This window comes from Pristiophorus japonicus, chromosome 8 (assembly GCF_044704955.1).
Source record: "Pristiophorus japonicus isolate sPriJap1 chromosome 8, sPriJap1.hap1, whole genome shotgun sequence".
Taxonomy (NCBI): Eukaryota; Metazoa; Chordata; class Chondrichthyes; family Pristiophoridae; genus Pristiophorus; species Pristiophorus japonicus.
Genome location: NC_091984.1, coordinates 117,056,882 through 117,079,291, shown reverse-complemented (window position 1 = coordinate 117,079,291; position 22,410 = coordinate 117,056,882). Strand labels below are relative to the sequence as shown.

The following is a 22,410-nucleotide window of genomic DNA, read 5'->3' as shown; positions in this document are numbered from 1 at the left end:
ATAAAACTGTCCATTAATGTACAACCCTTCCCAAGGATGACCAAGATACTTCCTTTGCTAATTTTGAAGAGTGGGCGTTTAGTCCATTTGCTATTTCTAAGAATGGTGAAGCATTCTTCAGTAACCTCGTAGGAGAGAAAAAATAAAAATAATTTTTCTATTTGAAATAAATTTAATTTTAGTGATACAAATCTGCACCGGCTTGAGAGGAATTGCAATCACACATCCCCACACTATTTCCTGTCAAACTGACAGGTGAAAATTGGCTTTTCAACGAGTGTGGTATGAGTTGTGGTAATTCAAGGCTAACCTTTGTGGTACTGTGATTTCTGTGTGCTGGATTATGCATGTTTTTGTCATTGAAGTGGATTGATGATATAAATGGCTCTGTTTCTGAATGATAAGGAGAGAAAGCAGTGCCGGTTCTTCTAAAATTCTCCATGTAATATGCTACAGCAGTTGCTTGCCAAATTTTAAATTAATGGAGTTTGACCCTAATGCAGTCCATCTGAGAAAAAAATTAATATCTGAAGCCAGTTTGATAAAGCTTGCTTTATTAAATAAAGGATCTTCAGTAAATGTGTGGTGGGATACACTGTATGCGCAAGTTGTATTCAGTCATTTTGTTTTTGTTTTCATTTGTAATCCTTTTCCTCTAACTTTTGTTGTATGTGCGTGTGAATTTTGTGTTCCCTTTGCAACACACATTGATGTGACTTCAGCCATACTAGGGAACAGAGCACTTGGCATTAAGTGCTTCCAGGTTAGGTATGACACAGATAGTTGCAGAGTAAAGCTCCCTCTAAGTGTCCCAACAATGTCCCAATATCAACAAAGCACTTCCTGTTTCAACATAAGATCATAAGAACATGTGAAATAGGAGCAGGAGTTGGCCATTCAGCCCCTCGAGCCTGCGCTATTCAGTAAGATCATGGCTGATCATCTACCTCAACTCCACTTTCCTGCACTATCCCTTGATTTCCTTAATATCCAAAAATCTATCGATCTCTATCTTGAATATACTCAACGACTGAGTCTCCGCAGCCCTCGAGGGTAGAGTGAAGAAATTTGTCCTCATCTCAATCCCAAATAGCCGACCCCTTATTCTGAGATTGTAACCCCTGGTTCTAGACTCCCCAGCCAGGGGAAACATCCTCGCTGCATCCATCCTGTCAAGTCTTGTAAGAATTTTGTTTGTTTTTACAATATGAGCACCTCTCATTCTTCTAAATTTTAGAGAATACAGGCCTAGTCTACTCAAGCTCCCCTCATAGGACAATCCCCCCCATCCCAGGAATCAGTCAGGTGAACCTTCATTGCACAGTGTAATATTTTTCCCATTTCCCACACCAGTCATCCTATGCTCATAGAAACATAGAAAATAGGTGCAGGAGTAGGCCATTCGGCCCTTCGAGCCTGCACCACCCTTCAATAAGATCATGGCTGATTATTCCCTCAGTGCTCCTTTCCTGCTTTCTCTCCATACTCCTTGATCCCCTTAGCCGTAAGGGCCATATCTAACTCCCTCTTGAATATATCCAATGAACTGGCATCAACAACTCTCTGCGGCAGGGAATTCCACAGGTTAACAACTCACTGAGTGAAGAAGTTTCTCCTCATCTCAGTCCTAAACGGCCTACCCCTTATCCTAAGACTCTGTCCCCTGGTTCTGGACTTCCCCAACATTGGGAACATTCTACCCGCATCTAACCTGTCCTGTCCCGTCAGAATCTTATCTTTCGTGCAACAAAAGAATTGTTATACAGCCAGTGTATAAAGGCCCAGTTGATCCAATCTCTCCTCATATGTCAGTCCTGCCATCCTTCGGCTGCACTCCCTCAATAGCAAGAACGTCCTTCCTCAGATTAGGGGACCAAAACTGAGCACAATATTCCAGGTGAGGCCTCACCAAGGTCCTGTACAACTGCAGTAAGATCTCCCTGCTCCTATACTCAAATCCCCTAGCTATGAAGGCCAACATACCATTTGCCTTCTTCACCGCCTGCTGTACCTGTATGCCAACTTTCAATGACTGATGAACCATAACAACCAGGTCTCGTTGCACCTCCCCTTTTCCTAATCTGCCGCCATTCAGATAATATTCTGTCTTCGCGTTTTTGCCCAAAAAGTGGATAACCTCACATTTATCCACATTATACTGCATCTGCCATGCATTTGCCCACTCACCAAACCTGTCTAAGTCACCCTGCAGCCTCCTAGCGTCCCCCACACAGCTCACACTGCCATCCAGTTTAATGTCATCTGCAAACTTGGAGATATTACACTCAATTCCTTCATCCAAATCATTGATGTATATTGTGAAGAGCTGGGGTCCCAGCACTGAGCCCTGCGGCACTCCACTAGTCACTGCCTGCCATTCTGAAAAGGAACCGTTTATCCCGACTCTCTGCTTCCTGTCTGCAAACCAGTTCTCTATCCACATTAGTACATTACCCCCAATATCATGTGCTTTGATTTTGCACACCAATCTCTTGTGTGGGACCTTGTCAAAAGCCTTTTGAACGTCCAAATACACGACATCCACTGGTTCTCCCTTGTCCACTCTGCTAGTTACATCCTCAAAAAAATTCCAGAAGATTTGTCAAGGATGATTTCCCCTTCATAAATTCATGCTGACTTGGACCGATCCTGTCACTGCTTTCTAAATGCGCTTAATAATTGATTCCAACATTTTCCCCACTACTGATGTCAGGCTAACCAGTCTATAATTACCCACTTTCTCTCTCCCTCCCTTTTTAAAAAGTGGTGTTACATTAGCTACCCTCCAGTCCACAGGAACTGATCCAGAGTCGATAGACTATTGAAAAATGATCACCAATGCATCCAATATTTCTAGGGCCACTTCCTTAAGTACTCTGGGATGCAGACTATCAGGCCCCAGGGATTTATCGGCCTTCAATCCCATAAATTCCCCTAACACAATTTCTCGCCTAATAAGGATTTTCTTCAGTTCCTCCTTCTCACTAGACTCTCGGTCCCCTAGTACTTCTGGAAAGTTATTTGTGTCTTCCTTCATGAAAACAGAGCCAAAGTCTGCCATTTCTTTGTTCCCCATTATAAATTCACCTGATTCTGACTGCAAGGGACCTAAGTTTGTCTTCACTAATCTTTTTCTCTTCACATATCTATAGAAGCTTTTGCAGTCAGTTTTTATGTTCCCAGCAAGCTTCTTCTCGTACTCTATTTTCCCCCTCTTAATTAAACCCTTTGTCCTTCTCTGCTGAATTTTAAATTTCTCCCAGTCCTCAAGTTTGTTGCTTTTTCTAGCCAATTTATATGCCTCTTCCTTCGATCTAACACTATCCTTAATTTCCCTTGTTAGCCACGGTTGAACCACCTTCCCCGTTTTGTTTTTACTCCAGACAGGGATGTACACTTGAAGTTCATCCATGTGATCTATAAATGTTTGCCATTGCCTATCCACCATCAACTCTTTAAGTATCATTCGCTAGTCTATTCTGGCCAGTTCACGCCTCAAACCATCGAAGTTACCTTTCCTTAAGTTCAGGACCCTAGTTTCTGAATTAACTATCACTCTCCATCTTAATAAAGAATTCTACCATGTTATGGTCACTCTTCCCCAAGCGGCCTTGCACAACAAGATTGCTACTTAGTCCTTTCTCATTACACATCACCCAGTCTAGGATGGCCAGCTCCCTAGTTGGTTCCTCGACATATTGGTCCAGAAAACCATCCCTAATAACACCATGCTGAGTCATATTGCCAGATTTAAAACAAAAAAAGGATGAACTTGTATTTATATAGTGGCTTTCACGACCTCAGGGCATCCTCAACGCTTTACAGCCAATTAAGAAATTTTGAAGTGTAGTCACTGTTTTAGTGTGGGAAACAGGGCAGCCAATTTCTGCACAACAAGCTCCCACAAATCAGCAATGTAATAATGACCAGATATTTTTAATGATGTTTGTTGAGGGATGAATATTGACCAGTATACAGGGGAGAACTTCTGTGCTCTTCTATGAAATAGTGGCATAGGATCTTTTAAGTCAATTTAGTGTCAATTAGCATTGGGTTTGAACCAGGAGTTGGGTTGAGGCTGCCAAAACCTAGTGGGGTTCTGATGACCAAGATTTGATTCCGGGCCAACCATTTGTACAAGCAGCTTAGTTGGGCAGAATGCCAGCATTTGGGCCTCTATCCATCCAGAATGTCTCGCATGAAGGAGCTAATAGTTCATTGGTGACTTGGATAGTCATGTAGTGGTATTAGTGGGACCATGGAGACATCTGTAGGCCAGACAGTTGTAGGCTCCCAGTGGGACCTTGGTGACACAGCTTAGAGTGAACTTAGAGAAAGGACTAACAGTTATGTGAGGAATAGCGAGAGTGAGGAGCAAAGAGCCAATATTTCTATAAAATGAAGTAAATCTGTATTTGTCAATGAAGATAATATCTCTGGTATCATTCTGAACAAACATGTACTATAACAACAATCGGATTTATATCGAACCTTTAACATAGTAAAATGTCTCGAGGCACTTCAGAGGAGTATTGTCAGACAAAGAAATTGACGTCAAGCCAAAGAAGACATTAGAACATGCGACCATAATTTTGGTCAAAGAGATAGGTTTTAAGGAATGTCTTGAAGGAGGAGAAGGAGGTCGAGAAGCGGAGAGGATTGTGGAGGGAATTCCAGCGCTTAGCGCCTAAACAATTAATGGTACGCCTTTGGTGGGGCAAATGAAGTTGGGGATGCGCAAGAGGCCAGAATTGGAAGAATGCAGAGTTCTTGGCGGGTTGTAGGGCTGGAAAAGATTAGAGATAAGGTATTGTATTCATACTCTATTTGTTACAGATTACTGGATGGGCATTAGGACCCAGCGGGAGCTATTCACAGTTACTGTATTCATTCTGGTTCATGCAGGTTTGGGGGGACAGCAGTAACAGCACTATCCAGCTTATGATTATATCGTTTACATTCCTTCCCCCACGGCTCTTCTGTAGGTATTTGACACCATGTAGCTTCATTTAGATGAGAGAGCAAGATGCTCTAGCCCACAACCCAGTCCGCAATGAGTGGATGGGAGATAGGGAGATTACACCCAGCGTGTAATATCCTGCTGTTGACTATTTGGTGAAAGAAGAATCCCAAGGATTTTGTTATAAGCAGGCAAGAGGACGTTTCTCTGATTACCAGTTAGTGTGGGAAACATCAATGAAATTGCAGATAATTGCACATAAATTCCAACAGGGAGACTGGCCTTCAGTCCCCTGTGGATGGAGCAGTGATGACGGCTAAATACTCTGCTCATGTTCCAAAATGAGTGCTGCTGTATTGTCTGGTCTCCCATTAGTCTTGCAATTATTCTTAGATTCAGAAAAAGTAGTTTGCCCAACTCCCCTGTGGGACACCCTGCTGTATTCCTGTTTTGATTTTTACATAAAAACATAGAAAATAGATGCAGGAGTAGGCCATTCGGCCCTTCGAGCCTGCACCACTATTCAATAAGATCATGCCTGATTATTCACCTCAGTACCCCTTTCCTGCTTTCTCTTCATACCCCTTGATCCGTTTAGCCGTAAGGGCCACATCTAACTCACTCTTGAATATATCCAACGAACTGGCATCAACAACTCTCTGCAGTAGGGAGTTCCATAGGTTAACAACTCTCTGAGTGAAGAAGTTTCTCCTTATCTCAGTCCTAAATGGCTTACCCCTTATCCTTAGACTGTGTCCCCTGGTTCTGGACTTCCCCAACATCGAGAACATTCTTCCTGCATCTAACCTGTCCAGTCCCATCAGAATTTTATATGTTTCTATGAGATCCACTCTCATCCTTCTGAACTCCAGGGAATACAAGCCCAGTGGATCCAATCTCTCCTCATTTGTCAGTCCAGCCATCCCGGGAATCAGTCTGTTGAACCTTCGCTGCACTCCCTCAATAGCAAGAACGTCCTTCCTCAGATTAGGAGACCAAAACTGAACATAATATTCAAGGTGAGGCCTCACCAAGGCCCTGTACAACTGCAGTAACACCTCCCTGCGCCTATACTCAAAAACCCGAGCTATGAAGGCCAAAATACCATTTGTTTTCTTCACCGCCTGCTGTACCTGGATGCCAACTTTCAATGACTGATGTACCATGACACCCAGGTCTCGTTGCACCTCCCCTTTTCCTAATCCGCTGCCATTCAAATAATATTCTGCCTTCGTGTTTTTGCCACCAAAGTGGATAACCTCATATTTATCCACGTTATACTGCATCTGTCATGCATTTGCCCACTCACATAACCTGTCCAAGTCACCCTGCAGTCTCTTGGCATCCTCCTTACAGCTCACATCGCCACCCAGCTTAGTGTCATCTGCAAACTTGGAGATATTACACTCAATTCCTTCATCTAAATAATTAATGTATTTTGTAAAGAGCTGGGGCACCCCACTAGTCACTGCCTGCGATTCTGAAAAGGACCCGTTTATCCCGACTCTCTGCTTCCTGTCTGCCAACCAGTTCTCTATCCACGTCAGTATATTGCCCCCAATACCATGTGCTTTAATTTTGCACACCAATCTCTTGTGTGGGGCCTTGTCAAAAGCCTTTTGAAAGTCCAAATACACCACATCCACTGGTTCTCCCTTGTCCACTCTACTAGTTACATCCTCAAAAAATCCAGAAGATTTGTCAAGCATGATTTCCCTTTCATAAATCCATGTTGACTTGGACCGATCCTGTCACTGCTTTCCAAATGCGCTGTTATTTGATCTTTAATAATTGATTCCAACATTTTCCCCACTACTGATGTCAGGCTAACCGGTCGATAATTACCTGTTTTCTCTCCCTCTTTTTTTAAAAGTGGTGTTACATTCGCTACCCTCCAGTCCATAGAAACTGATCCAGAGTCGATGCACTGTTGGAAAATGATCACCAATGCATCCACTATTTCTAGGACCACTTGCTTAAGTACTCTGGGATGCAGACTATCAGGCCCCGGGGATTTATCGGCCTTCAGTCCCATCAATTTCCCTAACACAATTTCCTGCCTAATAAGGATATCCTTCAGTTCCTCCTTCTCGGTTCCCTAGTACTTTCGGAAGGTTATTTGTGTCTTCCTTCGTGAAGACAGAACCAAAGTATTTGTTCACCTGGTCTGCCATTTCTTTGTTCCCCATTATAAATTCATCTGAATCTGACTGCAAGGGACCTATGTTAGTCTTCTCTAATCTTTTTCTCTTCACATATCTATAGAAGCTTTTGCAGTCAGTTTTTATGTTCCCAGCAAGCTTATTCTTACACTCTATTTTCCCCCTCCTAATTAAACCCTTTGTCCTCCTCTGCTGAATTCTAAATTTCTCCTAGTCCTCAGGTTTGCTGCTTTTTCTGGCCAATTTATATGCCTCTTCCTTGGATTTAACACTATCCTTAATTTCCCTTGTTAGCCACGGTTGAGCCACCTTCCCCAGATCTTTTTTCCAGATCTCCTAAATTATCACTTAATGAAATGCACATATTGTAGTCAGATGCTTGTCTTGACTTTTTTTTTTTCATTCTTGGCTGGCAACGCTGGCATTTATTGCCCATCCCTGGAAGCCCTTGAGAAAGTGGTGGTGAGCTGCCCTCTTGAACCGCTGCAGTCGTGTGGTGAAGGTTCTCCCACAGTGCTGTCAGGGTCGTGTGCAGCTCTCCCTGTCTCAAAATAACAAATAAACAGGATTATATCGTGCATTTGCATTTCATTAATCCCCACATTATAAACGAATAATATTTTAAGAAATTACATTGAGATCACAGCACTGAAACAAGGCTATTCGGCCCAAATGGCCTGTACCGGTGTTTATGCTCCACACAAGCCTCCTCCCACCTTCATCTCATCCTGTCAGTATATCCGTCTATTCCTTTCTCCCTCATGTACTTGCCTAGCTTCCATAAAAGCATCAGTGGTTTATAGTGTTGGAAATGTTATCAAGCAATTGCCTTGAGCTGATATTGCTTATGGGGGGCTTGGCCACACATTTGAAACTCCAGCCAATTCAGCCTGTGATAACAGCCCAAAACTACATATTACTACTGCCGATGATTTAGTCTGATCTACTCCAGCACATTTTAAATACCCACTATCTACAAGATTCACTGCAGCAACTCGCCAAGACTTCTTCAACAGCACCTCCCAAACCCGTGACCCCTACCACCTAGAAAGACCAGGGCAGTAGGTGCGTGGGAACATCATCACCTCCAAGGTTCCCTCCAAGTTACGCACTGTCCTGACTTGGAAATATATCGCCTTTCCTTCATTGTCGCTGGGTCAAAATCCTGAAATCCCTCCCTAACAGCACTGTGGGAGTACCTTCACCACACGGACTGCAGCGGTTCAAGAAGGCGGCTCACCACCACTTTCTTGAGGGCAATTAGGGATGGGAAATAAATGCCGGCCTTGCCAGCGACACCCACATCCCATAAACAATTTTTTAAAAGCCAGACATCTATACTGTCAGCTCACAGATCCGATGCTTTTTAATCGTACAGTGCAGTGATTAACAATGCGAGGCGTGTAACTGTGCACATCAGTGAGCACTGGTTTAGTCTGTGGTCTTAAAAAAAAATACAATTAAGCCCAAAAACAAATCTCCATCAGTTTTACATTTATTTTGTTTTTCGCATTTGGAGGATAAATTGTGATTTTTCGGTGTTAATTTATCAAACCTACAGCAGTTACACTCCTGTAATATCGGGGTTTAAAATATAAAACAGCAACGATAAGCAGTATAATACGAGCATTATATAAAGCTGCACTTGCAGGGAAGATGGAAACCATGATTCACCCGGCCAAATTCATTTTAATTTTAATTTATTTCGACACATTGGCAACATCATGATTGAGATTGCAGTTGGTGAAAGCCATGAGTTACTGAGCACCACAGGTTCCAGCTTTGAATCCTGATCTGTAACATGAGATGACAGTAGAGGGCGACAATTTGGAACGCACTGTCCGATAGGGTGATGAATACCGATTCAATAGGAGCCTTTAACAGGGAATTGGAAAAATACTTGGAGAAATAATGGCAGGGATATGGGGAAAGAGCAGGGGGAAGTGGGACTAGTTGGATTGCTCTTCGAAAGAGCTGCGTAGACATGATGGACCGAATCGCCTCCTTCTGTGCTGCATGGCCTATGGGGCAGATGTTCCAGTCCTTTACGCTCCGTTTTTCGCCCCGGAGCGGCAACAATGGCGGCGGTCAGCCTCCAGCGCCCCGCACGGGTTTTCGGGGCCAGTTTTGTGGTGGCACGGAGCAGCACCGCCCGGAAGAGCTGCAGCAGTGTGCAGTGACCCTGGTTGCATCGCTGGCGGGCTTTGTGACTCTCGTCCGAACCGTACACCCCGCTTGTGACTACCTGAGAAATCGGGTGGTCTAACCTATACTGACTGCAGAGGGGTAATTAATAGACTGAGGTAAGTTTGATTGTTTTTTCTTTTAATTATTTTTGCAGTTTATGTTGTGGTGTGGGCTATGTTTTGGGAATGTTTTTGTGCTTTCTTTTCTCCCCAGGCGTCTCTCGGAGCGTTCCCGCCCCGGCTCTTTAGCTCGGGATTTTCCCATGCTAGCGCCTGAGGTGTACAACACCTCCCTTAGTGCTGCTTCCCCTGACTCAGGACCCAGCTGCCCAATGTTGCTTACTGAGGTGCAAACTATTCCTGGGCGCAAACTTTACCGCCCTTCCACCATTACCGCCTCAAAATCATCAAAGCCGAAAATCCAGCCTTTGGCGTTGGGTTGGGTTGATTGTTTATTTCTTCCCGTTCACCCCCTTATCCCCAGGCTGGGGGCGAAGGGGAAAAACTACCAACCAAGGTTCCAACTCCGAATTGATAACCAGTGACTATTGCAGGAAGCTGTTTGCCAGGAGATATTGGATAGGGACAGAATCGTCTCTTCTGCCCCTGCTGCACCCGTAGCTTACTGGCACTCGCTCTGTGTCGGGGCACAGGTGAAGAAGGACCATTTGGGAAAGGTACTGGCTGCAGTTGGCACACGTGGAGCAGTACCCCAGCAGGAATTGGCACTTTCAGGAGAAGTGGAGAAAGTTTGAAAAGAAACGATCTCCATGTGAGGGAAGGGCTGGGACATGTTGATGTAAAACATCTATATATTTAATGCGATTTATTTGTGTTTTTGATGCTTTCGATGGCTGAGGAGAGAGAATTTACGCCCTCCCTTAGTGAATAAAGTTCATGGTGCACAGTATGCCTCTGCTTTGTCTTTGTTCACGGCAGGCTATCACCAGAGAAACGCAACAGATAACTAGAGGATAAGACAATCTCCCAGTAAAAACCCCTGCTACTCAAGCACCAATGGTGTCCAGCACTCAGTCCGTGACGTTAATCTCAAACTGTCTGTTAGTATTTGCCTCAGACAAGCAGAATTCCACTTCAGTTGTTTTTACACAATTCTTCATTTCCTCTTGCCTTTTATTTTCATTTGTTGTGTAAGCTAGTTTCCTAAGCTTGCTAATGTGTGTAACTTGCCGTCAAAGGAGGGAAGGCCTCTTGGATCAGTGCGCTTTATCTTCTAGTAGGAGTGTGGGGTAAGAATCCCTCTGGCCTCTGTGGAGCAAAATTGTAAATACATTTGTGGAGAGTCCCTCTTTTTGCTCAAAATGTATAATTTCAGTGGCATTAGAAAGTGTTTACAACCTTGCTAGATATATAGCAGAGGAAACCTTCTGCTTATCCTTCCAGTCCACCAACTGTAAATATAACCCAGCTGTTCAAGAAAGGAGAGAGAGAGAAAACGGGGATCGACATTACATCTCTAATATTTTCCAGTTCTGACGAAGGGTCATCGATCTGAAACAATAATTCTGTTTTTCTTTCCATGGATGCTGCCTGACCTGCTGAGCATTCCAGCACTTTCTGTTTTTATGAGATATTCCAGCACTTTCTGCTTTTATCTGAGGTATTTTGGCTGACAGCCTGTGATTTAGCCTGTTTTGCAGTGGGTGGCTGGGTTTCCTGGGCCTCGGGGAAACCCGGCTGCTGACATGAAGCAAGGACAGCTTCGGGGGGAGGAAGGAAGTGCCTTCACAGTACAGTTTGTGGGTCAGGAGGGACAGGAGTGCTTCTGCCCCCCCCCCCCCGCCCCATGCTCCCCATGGGGTTGGGTTCAGACTCTGCCCACCTCCCCCGGGACCAGACATCCCCCGGGGTCAGGGATAATACCTACCTGGTTCTACGGCCTGGCAGTCAGGCTGACTTCCGGATGGGGAATCTGTCAGGGCCAAAAGATGCACATTGTGGAGTTCTCCACAACATACGGAGAAAAAACCCAGGCTTCCAGGTTTCCCATCCAGTACTCAGCATCCCCCCTGTTGTGTATGTAGCACACAAATCACTGACTCCACACGGTCTGTTGTTACTCTAACTGCTGTGACCTTCGTCCTTTATTGTTCAGCTCCAGAGTGCCTCTCAGGTGTGGTGGTCCGCCTTTTATATTGCCTGTTGCAGGTACTTCCAGGTTTCCCACCACAGCGCCCTCTGTGGTGTACCATTGTGCTTATATTACATTTAAGGTACCAGGACGATACACACATCAATACATAACACCCCCTGCCTACGTAACCCATCCCTGTTACTATCCAGGCCAGTGTCACCAACACACACACATAGAATATGGATTCTTTATTTACCACTTGAAACGTTAATCGATACAGTGAAGGATGATCTGTAACTCATTTCCAGTAATGAGTTTAACAGCTCTCACTGATTGAAACTGTCCCGAGAATTTGCGGCAAGGACCAAACATCTGCCAGTAGATATCACGAGTTCACTTTATTAGTTGCTGTGTTGTGGAGTGTTTTTCAAATGTGCAGCAGATTCCTTGCTCTGTTTGACAGATACTACATCAGAGTCCAGGTACCACACCAGAATCCATTTATTGCATGGATTACAGCGCTGCTTCCATTTGCTTTATTTTTCTGCGTGCCACAATTAAACAGCATTTGTCCTATGCTCACTTTGGAAATGATGTCTTGGGATAGTTGCGGGATGCAGCAAGCGACCACTACATGGAAGACTCGATGGGGTCGGTGTTGCAGGAGTCCCCCAGATTTATTCAGGCACCAGAAGCGCTGTTTTAGCAAAACAGTGTCTTGCCCCATTACCCCTGAGCGAGCGCCTGGTAACAGATGCAGTGTCCATAGACCTTATAGAAAATAGGTGCAGCAGTAGGTTATTCGGCCCTTCGAGCCTGCACCGCCATTCAATGAGTTCATGGCTGAACAGGCAACCTCAGTGCCCCATTCCTGCTTTCTCGCCATACCCCTTGATCCCCCTAGTAGTAAGGACTACATCTAACTCCTTTTTGAATATATTTAGTGAATTGGCCTCAACAACTTTCTGTGGTAGAGAATTCCACAGGTTCACCACTCTCTGGGTGAAGAAGTTTCTCCTCATCTCAGTCCTAAATGGCTTACCCCTTATCCTTAGACTGTGTCCCCTGGTTCTGGACTTCCCCAACATTGGGAACATTCTTCCTGTATCTAACCTGTCCAAACCCGTCAGAATTTTAAATGTTTCTATGAGATCCCCTCTCATTCTTCTGAACTCCAGTGAATACAAGCACAGTTGATCCAGTCTTTCTTGATATGTCAGTCCCGCCATCCCGGGAATCAGTCTGGTGAACCTTCGCTGCACTCCCTCAATAGCAAGAATGTCCTTCCTCAAGTTAGGAGACCAAAACTGTACACAATACTCCAGATGTGGCCTCACCAAGGCCCTGTACAATAGTAGCAACACCTCCCTGCCCCTGTACTCAAATCCCCTCGCTATGAAGGCCAACATGCCATTTGCTTTCTTAACCGCCTGCTGTACCTGTATGCCAACCTTCAATGACTGATGTACCATGACACTCAGGTCTCGTTGCACCTCCCCTTTTCCTAATCTGTCACCATTCAGATAATAGTCTGTCTTTCTGTTTTTACCACCAAAGTGGATAACCTCACATTTATCTACATTATACTTCATCTGCCATGCATTTGCCCACTCACCTAACCTATCCAAGTCACTCTGCAGCTTAATAGCATCCTCCTTGCAGCTCACAATGCCACCCAATTTAGGAGATACTACATTTAATCCCCTCGTCTAAATCATTAATGTACAGTGTAAACAGCTGGGGCCCCAGCACAGAACCTTGCGGTACCCCACTAGTCACTGCCTGCCATTCTGAAAAGTACCCATTTACTCCTACTCTTTGCTTCCTGTCTGACAACCAGTTCTCAATCCATGTCAGCACACTACCCCCAATCTCATGTGCTTTAACTTTGCACATTAATCTCTTGTGTGGGACCTTGTCGAAAGCCTTCTGAAAGTCCAAATATACCACATCAACTGGTTCTCCCTTGTCCACTCTACTGGAAACATCCTCAAAAAATTCCAGAAGATTTGTCAAGTATGATTTCCCTTTCACAAATCCATGCTGACTTGGACCTATCATGTCACCTCTTTCCAAATGCGCTGCTATGACATCCTTAATAATTGATTCCATCATTTTACCCACTACTGAGGTCAGGCTGACCGGTCTATAATTCCATGTTTTCTCTCTCCCTCCTTTTTTAAAAAGTGGAGTTACATTGGCTACCCTCCACTCGATAGAAACTGATCCAGAGTCAATGGAATGTTGGAAAATGACTGTCAATGCATCCGCTATTTTCAAGGCCACCTCCTTAAGTACTCTGGGATGCAGTCCATCAGGCCCTGGGGATTTATCGGCCTTCAATCCCATCAATTTCCCCAACACAATTTCCCGACTAATAAGGATTTCCCTCAGTTCCTCCTCCTTACTAGACCCTCTGACCCCTTTTATAACCGGAAGGTTGTTTGTGTCCTCCTTAGTGAATACCAAACCAAAGTACTTGTTCAATTGGTCTGCCATTTCTTTGTTCCCCGTTATGACTTCTCCTGATTCTGACTGCAGGGGACCTACGTTTGTCTTTACTAACCTTTTTCTCTTCACATATCTATAGAAACTTTTGCAATCCGTCTGAATGTTCCCTGCAAGCTTCTTCTCGTACTCCATTTTCCTTGCCCTAATCAAACCCTTTGTCCTCCTCTGCTGAGTTCTAAATTTCTCCCAGTCCCCGGGTTCGCTGCTATTTCTGGCCAATTTGTATGCCACTTCCTTGGCTTTAATACTATCCCTGATTTCCCTTGATAGCCACGGTTGAGCCACCTTCCCTTTTTTATTTTTACGCCAGACAGGAATGTACAATTGTTGTAGTTCATCCACGCAGTCTCTAAATGTCTGCCATTGCCCATCCACAGTCAACCCCTTAAGTATCATTCGCCAATCTATCCTCACCAATTCACGCCTCATACCTTCAAAGTTACCCTTCTTTAAGTTCTGGACCATGGTCTCTGAATTAACTGTTTCATTCTCCATCCTAATGCAGAATTCCACCATATTATGATCACTCTTCCCCAAGGGGCCTCGCACAACGAGATTGCTAATTAATCCTCTCTCATTACACAATACCCAGTCTAAGATGGCCTCCCCCCTAGTTGGTTCCTCGACATATTGGTCTAGAAAACCATCCCTTATGCACTCCAGGAAATCCTCCTCCACCGTATTGCTTCCAGTTTGGTTAGCCCAATCTATGTGCATATTAAAGTCACCCATTATAACTGCTGCACCTTTATTGCATGCACCCCTAATTTCCTGTTTGATGCCCTCCCCAACATCACTACTACTGTTTGGAGGTCTCTACACAACTCCCACTGACGTTTTTTTCCCTTTGGTGTTCTGCAGCTCTACCCATATAGATTTCACATCACCCAAGCTAATGTCTTTCCTAACTATTGCATTAATCTCCTCTTTAACCAGCAATGCTACCCCACCTCCTTTTCCTTTTATTCTATCCTTCCTGAATGTTGAATACCCCTGGATGTTGAGTTCCCAGCCCTGATCATCCTGGAGCCACGTCTCTGTAATCCCAATCACATCATATTTGTTAACATCTATTTGCACAGTTAATTCATCCACCTTATTACAGATACTCCTTGCATTAAGACACAAAGCCTTCAGGCTTGTTTTTTTTAACACCCTTTGTCCTTTTCGAATTTTGCTGTACAGTGGCCCTTTTTGTTCTTTGCCTTGTGTTTCTCTGCCCTCCACTTTTCCTCATCTCCTTTCTGTCTTTTGCTTTTGCCTCCTTTTTGTTTCCCTCTGTCTCCCTGCATTGGTTCCCATCCCCCTGCCATATTAATTTAACTCCTCCCCAACAGCACTAGCAAACACTCCCCCTCGGACCATTATAATATGTGCGCCTGTGGGAATGTTCACCGGTTTGTGGAGCTGTTGAGTTGGGAGTGGCTTAGCCAGTCACGTGATGTTCACAAGCCTCAATAAAGCCCCATCCAGTTGGGTTCAAGGGATCCACGATGAGGCAGGTGGTTGTGAGCCTGGTGGATGGACTGATAATGTATCGTGCAATTGTTAGATCTATTGCAATAAACCAACTAGTTCTTAATGGCAATGTGTTGCAATGAATTCTGAAGCAAAGACGCCATGAAGCAAATACATTACAACTATGACCGGTTCTGAGGCAGTTGATGGTTGTTTACTGTTTGCGAGGAAGGTTTGATCCTTCAGGTTGTACTGTGGGGTCCTCTATAAGGAATCCATTCCGTATGTCACAGTTCTTCCCAGCATTTTGCCATCGGTCATGATTGTTGAAGGGCTTTGGCAATGGTCCAGAATGGCTTTCTAGATTTGAGACGGGTTGGTGGTTGGTTGTTTAAGTTGACCTTCCTCACCAACAGTGGACAACCATCAACCGCCTCGGAACCGGTCGTATTTGATGCTGCCACCTTCTCCATAGGTGGAAGATTAAAGCATCCCCATCATGTGACTGTGGAGCTCCTAATCAGACCCTGGAGCACAGCATTGAGCACTGTCCTCAGAGGGAATTCGCAGGGAGCCTTCAAGATATCCACGCTGTTGCACCGGAAGCTCTGGCCTGGATATCTGACTGCAATATTGACATTTGATTTGCTTTGCTACTACCAAACGAAGGAGAGTGATTGAACAGACTCGTGCGGCAAACCAGTACCCCCCACATCCTTTCCCACGATTATCTATCCCACCTGTGACAGGGACTGTGGTTCTCGTATTGGACTGTTCAGCCACCTAAGGACTTATTTGAAGAGTGGAAGCAAGTCTTCCTCAATTCTGATGGATGGCCTATGATGATGATTTAGGCCATCTGAATCCGTAGTTTGCACAACTTCAAATATTTGCCCTCAATTAATTTATTACGAATGAGTGGTTCGCTGGGAAAAAGGCAACTACCAAATGTGGCTGAGGAGGAGAAAAGGAATCAATCATTGTTTTGATCTTGTATCTACTACTGCGTCAAAACAGGTTAAAAGGACTGTAATCATTTCCTGAGGACATGTTCAAATGAAGCGTTTTGCCTGAATGTCTGTTTGTACCCCTCGGCCTCTTCAGTCAGCGTACAGTTCTTGTATACAGTTCTGCTCGTTTCATTAGACCCTGTAATTTCACAATGTCACTTGACATTAGTCCTAATCCAATTCTCAAGACATAATGGACGTCCTGTGGGTAAAGACCTCTTGGAACCAAGCCTGTAAATGCCAGCAGTCTAAATGCTTTTTTCTCACTGTCCACCACAGATCAAGGACAAGTGGTGTTTTTGAAAGTTGTTAAACCTTTCCCAGAACTTAGTGTGTGATGTGTGTGCTACTCTGATATTTTCACACAGTTCATCCTGATACCTGAAATATCACAGAGTAGATTTGAACGATCGGGCAGCTGACTGGCGGAGTGTGCCCGCTTGCTAGCCGATTGGTGCCAGCAGGAGGCCTGGTCCATATTAACATATACGGTGGATGCCAGACAGGCAGTTTGAAGGTGGAGGGAGGGGTGGGGTAGAGCCTGGGATGCCAGTGGCCTACATTATTCTTCTGGAGCCCGAGGAGCACTCCTGCTCCTCCAGGAGTCCCGCCAGTATAAGTTGAGAAATACCTGGAGGGGAGCCTCGTCTGTCCCAGCGGGGTATGCCTGAGTGGAACATCCACAGTGGACATTCAACGCAGCATGCAGTTAAAATGGTGTCGGCTTCCTAGGTATATCACGGAACCCCGATCTGCGTAGATTCATGAGGTGCCCGCCTGATTCGTGCTGGCACCTCGGTGATCCAGTGGCAGCATGGCGTTGGAGCGGGAGAAAGTGGCAGCGAGTCCAGCACCCCCACTTTAACCCTGCTGCTGCCCGTTCCTGCTCAATGGCGGGAGGTCAAATCTAACCCTATATTTGTGGTGATGATGGAAGCTCGCACTCCACACCCATTCCCATCCAACTTTCACCACACGCAGCGCACCTCTGTCCGTCTGTCCCCCTCCAAAACAGATACACCGCTTTGGGTGCTGTTGGGGGGGATGACTCATCAGGGGAGGGCAGCAGCAGCCAAGTCCATGGCACCATGCGTGGCTCTGCTGCACAGGTGGGCAGGAAAAAGAGTGGGAGAGCTATAGTGGTAGGGGATTCTATTTTCAGGGGAATAGATAGATGTTTCTGCGGCCACAATCGAGACTCCAGGATGGTATGTTGCCTCCCTGGTGCAAGGGTCAAGGATGTCTCGGAGCGGCTGCAGGACATTTTGAAAGGGGAGGGTGAACAGCCAGTTGTCGCGGTGCATATAGGTACCAACAATTTAGGTAAAAAACGGGATGAGGTCCTACAAGCTGAATTTAGGGAGTTAGGAGTTAAATTAAATAGCAGGACCTCAAAGGTAGTAATCTCAGGATTGCTACTAGTGCCACATGCTAGTCAGAGTAGGAATGGCAGGATAGCTCAGATGAATACGTGGCTTGAGGAGTGATGCAAAAGGGACGGATTCAAATTCCTGGGACATTGGAACCGGTTCTGGGGGAGGTGGGACCAGTACAAACCGATCGGTCTGCACATGGGCAGGACCGGAACCAATGTCCTAGGGGGGGAGTGTTTGCTAGTGCTGTTGGGGAGGTGTTAAATAATATGGCAGGGGGATGGGAACCAATGCAGGGAGACAGAGACAGAAGTAGAATGGGGGCAGAAGCAAAAGATAGAAAGAAGAAAAGTAAAAGTGGAGGGCAGAGAAACCCAAGGCAAAAAACAAGAAAGGGCCACATTACAGCAAAATTCTAAAGGGGCAAAGTGTGTGAAAAAGACAAGCCTGAAGGCTCTGTGCCTCAAAGCGAGGAATATTCGTAATAAGGTGGACGAATTATCTGCGCAGGCAGCTATTAACGAATATGATATAATTGGAATCACGGAGACATGGCTCCAGGGTGACCAAGGCTGGGAACTCAACATCCAGGGGTATTCAACATTCAGGAAGGATAGACAGAAAAGAAAAGGAGGTGGCGTAGCGTTGCTGGTTAAAGAGGAAATTAACGCAATAGTAAGGAAGGACATAAGCTTGGATGATGTGGAATCTGTATGGGTAGAGCTGCGGAATACCAAAGGGCAGAATACACTAGTGGGAGTTGTGTACAGACCACCAAACAGTAGTAGTGAGGTTGGGGACAGCATCAAACAAGAAATTAGGGATGTGTGCAATAAAGCTACAGCAGATGTCATGGGTGACTTTAATCTACATATTGATTGGGCTAACCAAACTGGTAGCAATACGGTGGAGGAGGATTTCCGGGAGTGTATTCGGGATGGTTTTCTTGACCAATATGTCAAGGAACCATCTAGACGGCTGGCCATCTTGACTGGGTGATGTGTAATGGGAAAGGACTAATTAACAATCTTGTTGTGCAAGGCCCCTTGGGGAAGAGTGACCATAATACAGTAGAATTCTTTATTAAGATGGAGAGTGACACTGTTAATTCAGAGACTAGGGTCCTGAACTTCAGGAAAGGTAACTTTGATGGTATGAGACGTGAATCGGCTAGAATAGACTGGCAAATGATACTTAAAGGGTTGACTGTGGTTAGGCAATGGCAAACATTTAAAGATCACATGGATTAACTTCAACAATTGTACATCCCTGTCTGGAGTAAAATTAAAACGGGGAAGGTGGCTCAACTGTGGCTAACAAGAGAAATTAAGGATAGTGTTAAATCCAAGGAAGAGGCATGTTAATTCGCCCGAAAAAGCAGCAAACCTGAGGACTGGGAGAAATTTAGAATTCAGCAGAGGAAAACAAAGGATTTAATTAGGAAGGGGAAAATAGAGTATGAGAGGAAGCTTGCTGGGAACATAAAAACTGACTGCAAAATCTTCTATAGATATGTGAAGAGAAAAAGATTAGTGAAGGCAAATGTAGGTCCCTTGAAGTCAGAATCAGGTGAATTTATAATGGGAAACAAAGAAATGGCAGACCAATTGAACAAATACTTTGGTTATGTCTTCACGAAGGAAGACACAAATAAACTTCCGGAAATACTAGGGGATTGAGGGTCTAGCGAGAAGGAGGAACTGAAGGATATCCTTATTAGTCAGGAAATTGTGTTGGGGAATTGATGGGATTGAAGGCCGATAAATGCCTCGGGCCTGATAGTCTGCATCCCAGAATACTTAAGGAAGTGGCCTTAGATATTGTGGATGCATTGGTGATCATTGTCCAACAGTCTACCAACTCTGGATCAGTTCCTATAGACTGGAGGGTAGCTAATGTAACGCCACTTTTTAAAAAAGGAGGGAGAGAATTATAGACCGGTTAGCCTGAGATTAGTAGCAGGGAAAATGTTGGAATCAATTATTAAAGATTAAATAGCAGCACATTTGGAAAGCAGTGACAAGTCAGCATGGATTTATGAAAGGGAAATTATGCTTGACAAATCTTCTAGAATTTTTTGAGGATGTAACTAGTAGAATGGACAAGGGAGAACCAGTTGATGTGATGTATTTGGACTTTCAAAAGGCTTTTGACAAGGTCCCACACAAGAGATTGGTGTGTAAAATTAAAGCACATGATATTGGGGGTAATGTATTAACGTGGATAGAGAACTGGTTGGCAGACAGGAAACAGAGAGTCGGGATAAACGGGTCCTTTTCAGAATGGCAGGCAGTGACTAGTGGGGTGCCGCAGGGCTCAGTGCTGGGACCCCAGCTATTTACAATATACACCAATGAATTAGATGAAGGAATTGAGTGTAATATCTCCAAGTTTGCAGATGACACTAAACTGGGTGGCGGTGTGAGCTGTGAGGAGGATGCTCAGAGGTTGCAGGGTGACTTGGACAGGTTAGGTGAGTGGACAAATGCATGGCAGATGCAGTATAATGTGGATAAATGTGAGGTTATCCACTCTGGGGGCAAAAACACGAAGGCAGAATATTACCTGAATGGCGGCAGATTAGGAAAAGGGGAGGTGCAACAAGACCTGGGTGTCATGGTACATCAGTCATTGAAAGTTGGCATGCAGGTACAGCCGGCAGTGAAGAAGGCAAATGGTATGTTGGCCTTCATAGCGAGGGGAATTGTGTCTAGGAGCAGGGAAGTCTTACTGCAGTTGTACAGGGCCTTGGTGAGGCCTCACCTGGAATATTGTGTTCAGTTTTGGTCTCCTAATCTGAGGAAGGACGTTCTTGCTATTGAGGGAGTGCAGCGAAGGTTCACTAGACTGATTCCCGGGATGGCTGGACTGACATATGAGGAGAGACTGAATCGACTGGGCCTGTATTCATTGGAGTTTAGAAGGATGAGAGGGGATCTCATAGAAATATATAAAATTCTGACGGGACTGAACAGGTTAGATGCAGGAAGAATGTTCCCGATGTTGGGGAAGTCCAGAACCAGGGGTCACAGTCTAAGGATAAGGGGTAAGCCATTTAGCACCGAGATGAGGAGAAACTTCTTCACTCAGAGAGTTGTTAACCTGTGGAATTCTCTCCCGCAGAGAGTTGTTGATGTCAGTTCTTTGGATATATTCAAGAGAGAGAGTTAGATATGGCCCTTATGGTATCAAGGAGTATGGCGAGAAAGCAGGAAAGGGGTACTGCGGTGAATGATCGGCCATGATCTTATTGAATGGTGGTGCAGGCTCGAAGGGCCGAATGACCTACTCCTGCTCCTATTTTCTATGTTTCTATGTCTCTGCACCATGTGGGCATGCACCAATCGGCATGGATTTATTTACACATGTAGACATGTCCGTGTAAAAGTCGGTGCGTAAAGCTTGAACTGACGAGGGGAAGCACATCATCGGTTCTCCAAATTGAAAGCATATTAGGCGCAGAATGATTTTTCAGGTTAATCGGCTGGTTTGTTATTTAGTTCGGATTACAGCTTACAGAAAACCTATTGTCACTCACTTGGGGGTCACCAGACACCAGAGGGCACCGCGGTCGGAGGTCATCGGGCTGTACACATGTGGCATGTGTGCTTGGTCACCGATATATAAGCTGAGTGTTTTTGTCACGCTGGCACTCTCGGGCTGGAATAAAGGTGGATCAGGTTGCACGTGAGTGAGTTTACAGTAACCAGACTCTTGCGTCATTACACACACCACTGCAACAATACTACTTCAGTGGAGACTGTTAACTGCCAACATCCCTTTTCGATAAGCTTACAGGAATTTACTTTGAAGAGCATCAGAATTTAAAGCAGTTCAACATCTATTTTTTTTGTTGCAATTGAAAATGTATAAAGTTATTTTAAACACTTTAATCCTGACCCGATGAACACCGCAACCCAATTATTTTGGAGACTGTTGTAAAAGGAACTTGGTGCTTCTAAGGGGGAAACAAATAGATTCTTCGAAAGAAGTAATTTAAGAGGATATACATGAATATGTTATGATCGATGTCAGATATCGGGCTAATAAAATAATTTTGGCAAGCGATAAAATTTGGTATTTAAGTGCATTCTATCAGTCTTGACAGCTGAGCTTTTCTGTACCTTTCTCGAAACAACTTTTAAAGGCATTTTCTATATTTTTGTTTGAGGTGGATTATTTATTTCGCGTTTTTGGCCGTTGAGGATTCGTTTGAACCTGCTGGCTTTGCACAAGTAGAAAAGTGAAGACATTCCAGTGACAATGGGAGGGCAATCAATGGCGGAGCTCATGGGGCCAAATGGCCAACTCTTGCTCCTATTTCTTATGTTCTGATGTTCTTAAACCTTCCCGCAATTGACAGAAAAGGCAAAATCTGAAATTGAAACAGTAAGCTGCTGGATACACTCGGCGGGTAAGGTAGCATCTGTGGTAAGAGAAATGTAAGGTTAACGATTCAGGTCAATGACCTTTAGTCAGAACTCCTGACAATGATTGAGGTCCCCAGGACACAAGGTGCATCGTGCCATGTTCCCTGGTACCTGGAACACAGTTCCTCAATAATGTACGAAGGCTGAAGCTGTCGCATGTCATTCAACAACTTGTGCCTTCTTAGCTCGTGTCTCTGGCCTCAGCTATTTATAAAGTAAGCCTCC

General features: G+C 44.8%; 1 protein-coding gene across 7 annotated transcripts in view; it reads left to right on the top strand.

The window, feature by feature from the left end:
• Positions 1–22,410, top strand: part of nos1apa (nitric oxide synthase 1 (neuronal) adaptor protein a) — a 498,327-nt gene that overhangs the window by 294,428 nt on the left and 181,489 nt on the right. The gene's annotated exons all lie outside the window — the stretch shown is intronic.